The sequence below is a fragment of the Vulpes vulpes genome, chromosome 11, assembly GCF_048418805.1.
Source record: "Vulpes vulpes isolate BD-2025 chromosome 11, VulVul3, whole genome shotgun sequence".
Taxonomy (NCBI): domain Eukaryota; kingdom Metazoa; phylum Chordata; class Mammalia; order Carnivora; family Canidae; genus Vulpes; species Vulpes vulpes.
Window position 1 is genome coordinate 90,876,456 of NC_132790.1, and position 13,199 is coordinate 90,889,654.

General features: G+C 37.0%; 2 pseudogenes; both read left to right on the forward strand.

Annotated features, from left to right (window-relative positions):
• Positions 1-3,009: 3,009 nt before the first annotated feature.
• Positions 3,010-5,205, forward strand: LOC112909451 (small ribosomal subunit protein uS2-like; annotated as a pseudogene).
• Positions 5,206-6,175: 970 nt separating this feature from the next.
• On the forward strand, positions 6,176-12,630 carry LOC112909450 (translationally-controlled tumor protein-like; annotated as a pseudogene).
• Positions 12,631-13,199: the final 569 nt, after the last annotated feature.

The window sequence follows — 13,199 nt, forward strand, 5'->3', positions numbered from 1 at the left end:
CAAATGCATTGAAGCAGTTACTTGGGCATCTAGTGCTTCTCTACTTCTTTCTAATGGAAAACTTGGTTAGCTGGGCAGCTGTAATGCACCTTTCTCAATATACCAGTTTTCATTTTTAAAGCCACTCTTTCCCATTTGAAACCATATCTGAAGGCAATTGCTTTAAACCATGATATGCTCTTCTCAGGTCAATATCCCTTAGTGATCTGTGTTTATTGATGTAGTTCAAGGAGCTTCAAAGGTAGTTAACATGAGAAAAGTAAATGGCATTTCTCCTCTGCTCCCTTTATTTCACTACAGAAACGGACATGGAAGACTCAATGAATCATTTGCTAAAATGGCTCTTTTCTAATGTGAAATAAATGAATGCTGGCTGGGGGTGAAAAGACCATGGGAAGTTTACTTTGAAATCACTGTAGGAAGTTATGAACATTGATAACAGGGTGTAGACCCGGTAGAAATGGAAAAGATGCAGTCTGATCATTTATAAAAGCAATATGGATGTTTCTATAAAATCTTATAAACAGTATGTCATAAATATATATATTGATATGAAAAAAGTGAAGAGATTCTGATATTTCAAAGTAGAAGATATTTAAAAAGAAAATATGAATAGCTATAAAATACAATGCTAGAGAGAATATCCCTATCAGCAAATATTACATAACAGAATTCTTAATTAATAAACATGAATGGATGACCAAGAACAAAACCAGAGAGGAGAAAAAGAACAACACAAAAAACATGGACTCAAATGGACAAATGAACAAACAACACAGAAATCAGAATATCAATCAAATGATCAATCAAGTACAAGAGGAAAACAGACTTAATTTGGACTTACATGAGCTCAGACATGGTGCCACTCACAGGCCTTCTGTGTATTTACTTAGAAGTAATATAGCTATATTAAGGATTCCAAGGCATCCAAGAAATGGCCTAACATAGAAAAAAAAAGTAAGGATAATTCTAAAATGAAATGTAATTGCTATTAATTAAAATAGAAATTCTCTGGACTGGGGCACCTGGGCAGTGCAGTCGGTTAAGCATTGGTCTGAGTCTTGATTTCGGCTCAGGTCATGATTTCACAGTCATGAGATTGAGCCCTGTGTCAGACTCTTTGCTGGGCATGGATCCCGCTTAAGATTCTCTCTCCCTCTCTCTCTGCCCCACGCCCCTCCTTCACTAGAGTGTGCTCTCTCTCTCCAAAAAAAAAAAAAAAAAAAGAAAGGAAGAAAAGAAAAAGGGCAGCCCAGGTGGCTCAGTGGATTTAGCATTACCTTCAGCCAGCCCAAGGTGTGATCCTGGACATCTGGATGGAGTCCCACGTCAGGCTCCCTACATGAAGCCTGCTTCTCCCTCTGCCTGTGTCTCTGCCTCTCTCTCTCTCTCTCTCTCTCTCTCTCTCTCTCATGAATAAATAAATAAAATCTTTTAAAAAAAAAGGAAAAGAAGAAAGAAAGAAATTCTTTGGATTTTCAGAAAAATGCCTTTAAACAATGGGTTCTTTATAACAGATAGATGATTAAGTAGCTAGAGGGCCTTAGGCATAAAGTAAAAATCTCCATTAAGAGAATATACAATAAAACAAATAAGCAAGCGAGTGTATTAACATGTAAAATAAATAAGTCCAATATACTTCCTCTCTGTCTTTCCCTTCTTTTAGAAGTCAACATGCTCTCAAAAGATATTCATGTAAAGAAATAGCCATTTAAGTATGCTGTATACAAATATAAGGGTTACAATAGAATAATAAATAAAAATACGAATTATTTAGTGAAGATTTAGAGGTATAGAAGGAAAGAATGGAACTTACAGTAAGTGTCAACTTTTATGAATGGTTAGATCATGTTTAATATTGACAAATTAACAAATAGGTGTGTGTATGTAACATTTATATTTCTTGAGAGATAATTATTTCAGCTCCTAAAAATATAATATTTAAAAGTGTTTCTGAGTGGAAGATAGTAAACTTTCATTTTCATGTTATATCCTTCACTACTGACTGGACTTTATGATCCAGCACATGTATTCCTCTTATAGAAAAAGCAAATTAAAAATAGCAAAATGAAGTTATATCCATAAAGTATCATCGAAAAAATGATTACTAAACTGAAAAGAAGATTAGCACATGATTGCTTTTTACTGTTGCTCATGTTTATTACCACGAGGGCTACGGGCCCAATACTTGCACACTGTCACCAAATGTCATCACCCATTGTTCTGGTAACATATAAAGCAACTGTTTTACCCCTTTGACAGCTTTTCTTGTTTGAGTCTGGTCAAGCTCCCGGCCACTATCACTTTAGAAGCAGTAATGATGTATGTGAAGAAAGCAGTGGCCTCCAGATGACAGATATCGTTATATTTCTTTTGATATTAAGACATTCACAGTAAAGAAGATGTACCTACTCTGGTGAATCTAAAAACCAAAGTTGGGATACTACAGGTTTCTTTATAATAAATACAACAGGTGTGATACATAGAAGGACTAGATAGAAGCTTGCATCAGCATTGAGCGAGAGAGAGTTCCCTACTACTCATTCCATCTGGTAGGACACATTTTTTCTTTCTCTCTGTGAAGAAGGTTATGACTTGGTTAAACCAGCCAGCTTCTCCTTTTCCCAGGAGATAAAAGGAAGAAGGAATAAATTGCAGCTGGGCTCTTTCTACATCAAAGAGAGAATGGAGAGGGTTGTTAAAGAATTTTGTTATGATTATCTTTGCTTGGGAAAAAGGGAAATAAGACTCATGACAAAGCTGAAAAATCGGTTTGTAAAGGACACTCTTCAGAGTGAAAGATTTAGAAGAAATATTATATTTAATACTATATATATAAATATCTAATATTTATATATTTATTTCCTTCTGGTATTTCAGAGTTCCATATTTGCCTTCAGAAAACAGTTGAATTAACAATAACAACACAAATGCCCTTGCTTATGATGAAATTGACTTGGAAATGATACAGAAATTAGGAGTGCTGATGCAAATAAGACTCATAAGGAAATGGATTCATGTGCATCGACTGCCGATAGTGGTAGTGACCTTAAGTGAGTTCCATTGTATGAATAGAGCCTTGGTAACAGGCTGGAACTGCTGCTGTGCACATTCTATTTATCTAAGCAATGCTAACTCCAGACCCAATGTGTTGGTTTCTCCCCTGAAACTGAAGTAGCTCTGCAGTGGTCAAGCCAGATTTCAAGGAAGTTACTACCTATCCTCATTCATATTAAGCGAGCACACTTGGACCTTTAAAGTGTATGGTGTCTTGGGTTTCAAGATGGTTTTCGTTTCATTTTTTTTGTTTTGTTTTGTTTTAGTTTGGTTTTGGGTTTTTTTGGTAAGAGAGCGTTGGAACAGTAGAATGGTGTTCCCTATTTTCTATAAAATAGTTCACCATTTTGCTCTTCCATTCCACTTTTGATAGTTATTTGTTTCAACAACTTGAATGCAATGAGTACCCAGTCTGATCATGACAAAAGTACTCACTAGGGAGTTTTGGGATAAGTGGCTATTACTCTTGCTATCTGAGATGCAATTCAAACTCAAGATGAGAAATCAGATTCTGGAAACAGCAAAAAGATTACCATTTATGATTATGGTGAACCAGATGCTGATCTTACTGAATAAATCTGAGGTATTATAAAGGTAGCAAATAAAGGTTACGAATTATAAAACTGTAGGAATTCACATGGAGCTAATTTCAATTTCCTATGCATTTATACCTTTAAGGAAGTTGATGCTATCCAGCAACCATCAACTAATATGTATAATCAACACATGCTTGAACAGTAACTATTATCTACTGGTTACTTACTAAGCCAGAAGGTTTTAGCAAATAATCTCTGTATTTAACCACCTTATAAGGTAGATATTATTTGTCTGATATATAAGATGAAGAAACTGAAGCTCAACAAGTATAGATGTGTGCTTCTCAGTTCCTGATCTAAGGTTCAAGCTATATATCTTACCCCAAAGCCCTTTCTCTTCTCACTGTATGGTTTTGAATATCAGATAATATGTGTTTTAACAATGTTGTTTGCATATGATGCCTTTTTCTTCCATTTGAACTTGTATTATCAACCAGTCTGGCCCTTGGAAACTTAGAGTGTGAAGTGTCTGGGAGTCATCAGATTTTCAACTTTAAATGCAAGCATTCCATGAATGATGGCTCCAGAGGACATCTGGCATCCATGTTCTCCTTCTACTTGCTTTGCTCATATTAAGAAGCAACTCAGCTTTCCACGCTACCCAGGGAAGGGTCCATAGGGCGTTGTTTTGCATTCCCATCGTAACTTAAAGGGAAACTTTAACAACGTCCGGAGCCCTTGATGTTCTGCAAAAGAAGGAGCAGGATGTCCTCAAATTCCTTGCAGCAGGAACCCACTTAGGTGGCACCTACCATGACTTCCAAATGGAACAGTACATATACAGAAGGAAAAGTGATGGTATCTACATCATAAATCTGAAGAGAACCTGGGAGAAGCTTCTGTTGGCAGCTCGAGCCATTGTTGCCATTGAAAACCCAGCTGATGTCAGTGTTACGTCATCCAGGAATACTGGCCAGCGAGCTGTGCTGAAATTTGCTGCTGCTACTGGAGCCACTCCTGTTGCTGGCCACTTCACTCCTGGAACCTTCACTAACCAGATCCAGGCAGCTTCCCGAGAGCCAAGGCTTCTGGTGGTTACTGATCCCAGGGCTGCCCACCAGCCTCTCACAGAGGCATCTTACGTTAACCTGTCTCCCGTTGCTCTGTGTAACACAGACTCTCCTCTGTGCTACGTGGACATTGCCATCCCTTGCAACAACAAGGGAGCTCACTCAGTGGGTCTGATGTGGTGGACACTGGCCCAGGAAGTCCTGCACATGTGTGGCAGCATTTCCTGTGAGCACCCATGGGAAGTCTTGCTTGATCTCTACTTCTACAGAGATCCTGAAGAGATTGAAAAGGAAGAACAGGCCACTGCTGAAAAGACTGTGACTAAGGAGGAATTTCAGGGTGAATGGGTGGCTCCAGCTCCTCAGTTCACTGCTACTCAGCCTGAAGTTGCAGACTGGTCTGAAGGCGTGCAGGTGTCCCCTGTGCCTATTCAGCAGTTCCCTCCTGAAGACTGGAGGCTCAGCCAGCCACTGAAGATTGGTCTGCAGCTCCCACGGCTCCGGCCACTGAATGGGGAGGAACAACCACGAAGTGGTCTTAAGCTGCTCTTCCACAGAAGCAACAAAATGGAAAGAAGGTTGATGGGAAATAAACAGTTTCTAAAAAAATAAAAAGAAGAAGCAACTCGGTGTGATAATGTTGAATCTTAACAAATATAATTTATACATCCAGTGCTAAGTTCAATTTATGGTAAAAAAAAAAGTCCAAATAATATTTTAAAGAATACAAACCTACATATGTTGTATGTGTAGTGTATTTTTACAGTTGAAATATTTTGTTTTGTTATGTTTGTCATTTAAAAGAACCAAAACCATTGTATACATAAACCACATCTTCAATGGAATATTACTCAGCAATTAGAAACGACAAATACCCACCATTTGCTTCAACGTGGATGGAACTGGAGGGTATTATGCTGAGTGAAATAAGTCAATCGGAGAAGGACAAACAGTGTATGTTCCCATTCATTTGGGGAATATAAATAATAGTGAAAGGGAATATAAAGGAAGGGAAAAGAAATGTTGGGAAATATCGGGAGGGAGACAGAACATAAAGACTCCTAACCCTGGGAAACGAACTAGGGGTGGTGGAAGGGGAGGAGGGCAGGTGTTGGAGGGGAATGGGTGACGGGCACTGAGGTGGACACTTGACAGGATGAGCACTGGGTGTTTTTCTGTATGTTGGTAAATTGAACACCAATAAAAATTAATTAAAAAAATAAAAGAACCAAAACCAAAAAAAAAAGAAAAATAATAATAAAAATAAATAAAAAAAGAACCAAAACCTCATCTTGACAGATATATTTTAATAAAATCTTGTGCACCTGACCTTCTAAATAAATTATTTATTAATCATCTTATACAGATAACATTTAAAACTTGAGATGCATTGCTTTTCCGCTCCCATTTTCCTACCCCTGGTTGCCACTCTGGCTGCACCAAGTTCGGTCATAATTATACAGTTCCACACCTCTAAGCTAGCACCACTATAGTCTCTCTCTAGCCACAGTCATGATCATCTATTGGGACCTCATAAGCAACAATGAGATGTTCTCCAACATCTACAAGACCTAGGAGATCTTGGATGGGCTGTGCCGGGAGGTGGAAGGGAAGATGATTAGTAGAACAGAGGGTAGCATGTTGATTCACTCATTGGTGAAAATGTCTCCACTGAAGGTCCCAAGGGTGAAGGTACCAAAAGCATAGTAATCACTAACGTTGATATTGTCATGAACCATCATTTGCACTCTCTGCAAGTGATGGAAACCAGCTTCAGAGAGGAAGCCAACAAGAAGTATATCAAAGATTATATGAAATCAATCAAAAGCAAACTTAAAGAACAGAGGCCGGAAAGAGTAAAGCCTATTATGACAGGGGCTACAGAACAAATCATGCACATCCTTGCTGATTTCAAAAACTACTGGTTCATTATTGGTGAAAACATGAATCCAGATGACATGGTTGTTATGCTGGACTGTCATGAGGATGGTGTGACCTCATGGTGTGATTTTCTTTTTTTTTTTTTTTTATTTCTATTCTTTTTTTTTTACTTTTTTAAAATAATAAATGTATTTTTTATTGGTGTTCAATTTGCCAACATACAGAATAACACCCAGTGCTCATCCCATCAAGTGCCACCCTCAGTGCCTGTCACCCAGTCACCCCCATCCCTCGCCCTCCTCCCCTTCCACCACCCTTAGTTCGTTTCCCAGACTTAGGAGTCTTCCATGTTCTGTCTCCCTTTCTGATATTTCCTATCCATTTCTTCTCCCTTCCCCTCTATTCCCTTTCACTATTATTTATATTCCCCAAATGAATGAGACCATATAATGTTTGTCCTTCTCTGATTGACTTATTTCACTCAGCATAATATCCTCCAGTTCCATCCACGTCGAAGCAAATGGTGGGTATTTGTCATTTCTGATGGCTGAGGAATATTCCATTGTATACATAAACCACATCTTCTTTATCCATTCATCTTTCGATGGACACCGAGGCTCCTTCCACAGTTTGGCGATTGTGGACATTGCTGCTAGAAACATCGGGGTGCAGGTGTCCCGACGTTTCATTGCATCTGCATCTTTGGGGTCAATCCCCAGCAGTGCAATTGCTGGGTCGTAGGGCAGGTCTATTTTTAACTCTTTGAGGAACCTCCACACAGCTTTCCAGAGTGGCTGCACCATTTCACATTCCCACCAACAGTGTAAGAGGGTTCCCTTTTCTCCGCATCCTCTCCAACATCTGTTGTTTCCTGCCTTGTTAATTTTCCCCATTCTCACTGGTGTGAGGTGACATCTCATTGTGGTTTTGATTTGTATTTCCCTGATGGCAAGTGATGTGGAGCATTTTCTCATGTGCATGTTGGCCATGTCCATGTCTTCCTCTGTGAGATTTCTCTTCATGTCTTTTGCCCATTTCATGATTGGATTGTTTGTTTCTTTGCTGTTGAGTTTAATAAGTTCTTTATAGATCTTGGAAACTAGCCCTTTATCTGATATGTCATTTGCAAATATCTTCTCCCATTCTGTAGGTTGTCTTTTAGTTTTGTTGACTGTATCCTTTGCTGTGCAAAAGCTTCTTATCTTGATGAAGTTCCAATAGTTCATTTTTGCTTTTGTTTCTTTTGCCTTTGTGGATGTATCTTGCAAGAAGTTACTGTGGCTGAGTTCAAAAAGGGTGTTGCCTGTGTTCTCCTCTAGGATTTTGATGGAATCTTGTCTCACATTTAGATCTTTCATCCATTTTGAGTTTATCTTTCTGTATGGTGAAAGAGAGTGGTCTAGTTTCATTCTTCTGCATGTGGATGTCCAATTTTCCCAGTACCATTTATTGAAGAGACTGTCTTTCTTCCAGTGGATAGTCTTTCCTCCTTTATCGAATATTAGTTGACCATAAAGTTAAGGGTCCACTTCTGGATTCTCTATTCTGTTCCATTGATCTATGTGTCTGTTTTTTGTGCCAGTACCACACTGTCTTTTTTTTTTTTTAATTTTTTTTAATTTATTTATGATAGTCATACAGAGAGAGAAAGAGAGGCAGAGACACAGGCAGAGGGAGAAGCAGGCTCCATACACCGGGAGCCTGACGTGGGATTCGATCCCGGGTCTCCAGGATCGCGCCCTGGGCCAAAGGCAGGCGCCAAACCGCTGCGCCACCCAGGGATCCCCAGTACCACACTGTCTTGATGACCACTGCTGTGGTTGTACTTCAGGATATATGATTTTAAGTATAGTTTAGAAATGGAAAAATGTTAATGAATTTGGGTATTAAGCTGGAAAACTGACTGCTGCTCTTCATCCACACAATATCAGGACTTAGACAAAAGGGACTGATGCCATCTTGAACTCTTCATTTATTTTGACCTTGACTTATTTGGAAAAGAGACATGCTTTTTAAGAAAGAAACAGGTCATGTTGGTAGTCTAAAAATAAAATGCGTCTAAACTAATGATAGAATTCCTCATAGTTTAATATATATTTAAATCAATAGTGTGTAGTGTCCTGGAAAAGCTAGAGCCTGGTTGTAGACTAGTGCTAAAAAGCATAAGATGGCTTGCAAATAACTTCTACAATGAAAACTACTTCTGGGACTGGAGTATAAAAATTAAGAACCAAGAGTCTTAATCCTTGAGTTCCAGTAAAGGGAAAGACCATGCTCATAGCTGGGCAACATTTGAAGTGGATTCCTTACACTGAAAACTGAAATAATTAATGCCGGAAGAGATTACGAAAAAGAAAGATACTGATACAATTGGAAGGGAAAAAAAGTTGAAGTACATTATGTAGTAAACCTCTATCTCATAAAAGAATTTGACTAGGAAAATGAATAGTCTATATACAGTCCTAAGAATTGAAATACTAAAACATCCATTGTTTGGAGGGATATTGACCCCACCATTTTCTAGCAAACAGTATTCTATATTCAAAAGTCACTCATTTTTATTGACATATTTATAAAATATAATTTTAGTAAGGGCTAGTAAATTTACATAGAACCAATTTCAACAAAAGATGATTATGTTAGTGTACATAAATTTGGCCTTGAATATACTTGTATTTCCATTTTTAATGTTCATGGAGACAACTCTTAAAACAATGAAACACCAAAATCATTTATGGAAAAAGTCCCAGTTGCTCCATAAAAACAAGTTAGTTCTACATAAAATAAATAAACAAACAAATCAAAGAATCATCTAAAAAAGTTTAAATCTTAACAGTTTATAGGGTTTTTTTAAACATATTGGAAACCTGATGAGAATGACTTGTTTAATGTTTATAATCACATTTTAGTTTTAGAAGACTGCCACCATATTTTTTTTTGAAAAAATAGCTGTACCATTTACCATGAGGAACATAAAAATGTTACATTCTATTACCTATGAAAGTTCACATAGTACCTTTTAATATGTAGTATTAAAACTACAATCATGTAATTTCATGGTGATTTATTTCTAGGAATGTATTTTATCATCTCAATAGCCATTCCATAACAATTATGAGGAACTGGAATACTATATAGAAGGCCCTCAGGTCATTCCATATTGGAAAGCTATAGGTGGTTGCCAATAATAAAAATTGTTGTTTGTGCAAATTATGTGAGAGAAGTTGTCAAAGAGATATGTGAATTCTTACTAAAGAAATCACTATCCTTAAATGATTTTAAGTGCAAATGACTTCTATTTTTATGAGGTATTAGCTCAGAAAATCAAACTGCCATTTAATTTTGCTCTGGTGAGCCTATTGTCTTCACTTCATGTCCTTCTTGGGATACATTTTTCTCTGGATTTTTTGAAGATTTATTCATGAACTCCCATTAGCATTAATAGGGGTTGTATAACTCTATCCCTTACACAGCCAGTGGTAAATGAAATCCCTTTGGCATAATTTTCAGGCATTTAAATGAGTCTTGGGCTTTATAAAATACAATTAAGGTGCAATGTTGCTAATGTAAATACTGAAAAGGTATGGGAGAGGGAATTAAAGGTGCCCTTTATAATGACACATGAGAGGCCACACTTTTTCAAATTGAAAGACACAATTGAGAGAACTTGTCACATTATCCATCTGATCATCACTAGTTTGGGGAATAGTGCTGCCTCTCATGGAATTAATAGATATTAAATCCAAAATCTAACTTAACCAATAGATCACATAGTTTTTTTTTTATTTTTAATACTGCAAAAAATGGCAAAAAAATTTATTGCTGGTATTTAACTTTTTAATTCACAGGTATAGTATTTATTGCTTACCTTGCTTGCAAAAGACAGTAACTGGTTACAGAGTTGTTTAATCTGAGTAGCCTCTGTGATAGAAGAGTTATATAATCCAGTGAAAAGGTCATAGATAACAATAAGGCATCTGGGAATAGGGCACATGGAATTCATCGCACTGAAAAATGTCAAGCTCTTAAGAGACCAAGAATGGGAACTCTTCTCTGTACTCAAAACATCTGCTAGTGGCCTAATATAAGGTAAAGCTGGGTTTCTGCCTTGTAAATAAGTGTACTACGTATTACAAATATAATACAGATATTTCAGGAAATCATACCATTCACAACTTTTACCCCTATCTCATGCCACTCTTCCTTTAATTCCAGTATTATCAATCTTTTTCCATCTCCAAAGAATTTTTAAAAAAATATCTTCTGGAGCTCTTTATAAAAATAAGCCAGAATCAGCCTACTGGTTGTTTACAAGTCAGAAAGGAGTAATGTGTTAAGATACCAACAGTATAATGAGACTTCCACCTAGTAAACCAACCAAGAATCTGTGTGTTTGCATGAAACAAGTTGCAAACTGGGAGAAAAGAGACCACAGAGTCACAGTAATAGGGAAGATAACTAGAAGAGGTAGAGGGAATATTTCTGACCACCACTCAACACTGAGTTTGAAGCTGGTTCTGCTCTCCATAGTGGCTGAAGACTACAATTACAACCCAATCTCATTGGTTCAGCTCAGTGATTACTTTATAGTACTGGGCTATGAGGGATGGGTTTTGGATTCAGCCAGACTTAGATTAGTGTCCTTTATCTTTACACACACACACAAAATGAAATCTTTTGAACCTCATTTTCCTAATCATTGTTGATATTAACATTGAAGAAGACAACGAATGAGGTGGCAACAAGTTTCTGATCTTTGGCATGTAGTAATGTTCCCTTTGCTTTAAGACAGAGGATTTCTGGAACTGGTAGCCACCATTATCAGCAGTGTGATCTTGCTCTTGTATTATAACAACAGATTCAAGAGTAAAGGTCGTTTTAATCTGGACACACACTACGTTTGGGCATCTGTTACTCAAACTCAGTTTCATCTCATGAATAATTTTAAATGATTTTATATATATTTTGGCATTTCATAAAAAACTTCAGTTTTTATGGCATCCTTTCCATATGTCATGCCCTACCCTGTGGCGGTTATCACTGTGTTTCTTTACCCAGAGCAGCTGTCTGAGATCATGATATTTCGGAATGCAGTTTGAGTCACAGACATCAGTAGAAGTGCACTATAACAGGCCCACAGTGGTAGTGAAGTGTGCATAAAATGTCACACGATGATATCATGTAACTTAGTTTTAGATCAGGTAAGCCTAATTATATTTCAAATGAAAAAGCCTGAATTTCTGTTACAGTTATGGTCTCATGTTTATTTTTTCCACTCTGCTATTCTGAAACCCATGATGTTTGGAGAAAGCTAATCTGTCAGCTTTTAAAAAGATGAACTGGAGAGCAGAGATATCTGTGTCAGCAAATAGATATTGAATTCCTATTACTTTTCAGAACAAATACAAGGTCTTTGTATACATTTAATCAGAACAAGTAATGTTTAAGTTGTTTTTAGAGTCCATTGATTCTAAGAAATTCTCCCTGGGTCACACAGGTATCATGTGGAAGAACCAAGATACAGTCACAGTTCCATTAGGCTGTTTTCTGGAATACGTTGATCTCTCCTGAGTCCAAGTGGAAAGAAGGCAAGAGGCAAGAAGGAAAGCACACACACACACACACACACACGCACACACACACACACACAAATTTATTAACAAACACATGGGAACTTTGGTCACTCAGGATTTGGTTATTAGGGCTGGCACAATTTTACCAGAAATAATGACCCACACCATTCAAGGAAAACTCTCACCCTCTCTAGACTACATCCACAAACTAAAATTAAGTTGCTTCTATTACCATGAAGGTTTATAGGTTGTGCTGCCCCTACCTCAGAGACAGCCTGAAAGGATTTGAACAGCCTAAGTGCTGATAAGAGAAAAGTCAAATTAATTACCTTGACAAATCCCTTAATTTCAGTAATATGGGTACAAGAGATTCTCCTATTTACTTTCTTTTAACTCTTTAGGTTCCGATTTGTGGTTATGAAAGTCCTCGTGAATCACTGTGGTATTTCAACTGTTGCGCATGATAGCTGGAGAAACATTATTCCAATATTAAACAATTCAAGTTACTCATAAATTTGCATATATGTGATTCTAAACCAGAACTCAGGAAACTATGGCCCACTGATAAAATCTGGCCTGCTGTCTAGGCCTGGAAGTAGTTTCTTTTGGCAACACAGCCATTATCATTCATTCATGTACCATACGTGTGACTTTCATGTAATAGTGACAGAGCTGAGTAGTTAGTTGTAACAGAACTGTATGCCCCTAAACCTAAAATATATACTGTGCATTTTTAATAGAAAAAATAGTTTGACAGTCCCTGAATACATAAAGAATATTACTGATTTTTATATTGGCAACTAGATATACAATTAATGTTAGACTCACAGATAGTTTAATCTTTCTGAAGTAATCTAATCTTAATTGCATGAAATTAAACCAGATAATTTTACTTTTTTATTTTCTTAACTTATATTTTCTATATTACCTATGAGAATTAATAGAAATTTTGAATATTTTAGAAGAAAATAATTTAAACATGAAGAATTTTGATTTTTTAGAAATTTTTATTTATTTTTCAAAGATTTCATTTATTTATTCATGAGAGACACAGAGAGGAAGAGAGGCAGAGACACAGGCAG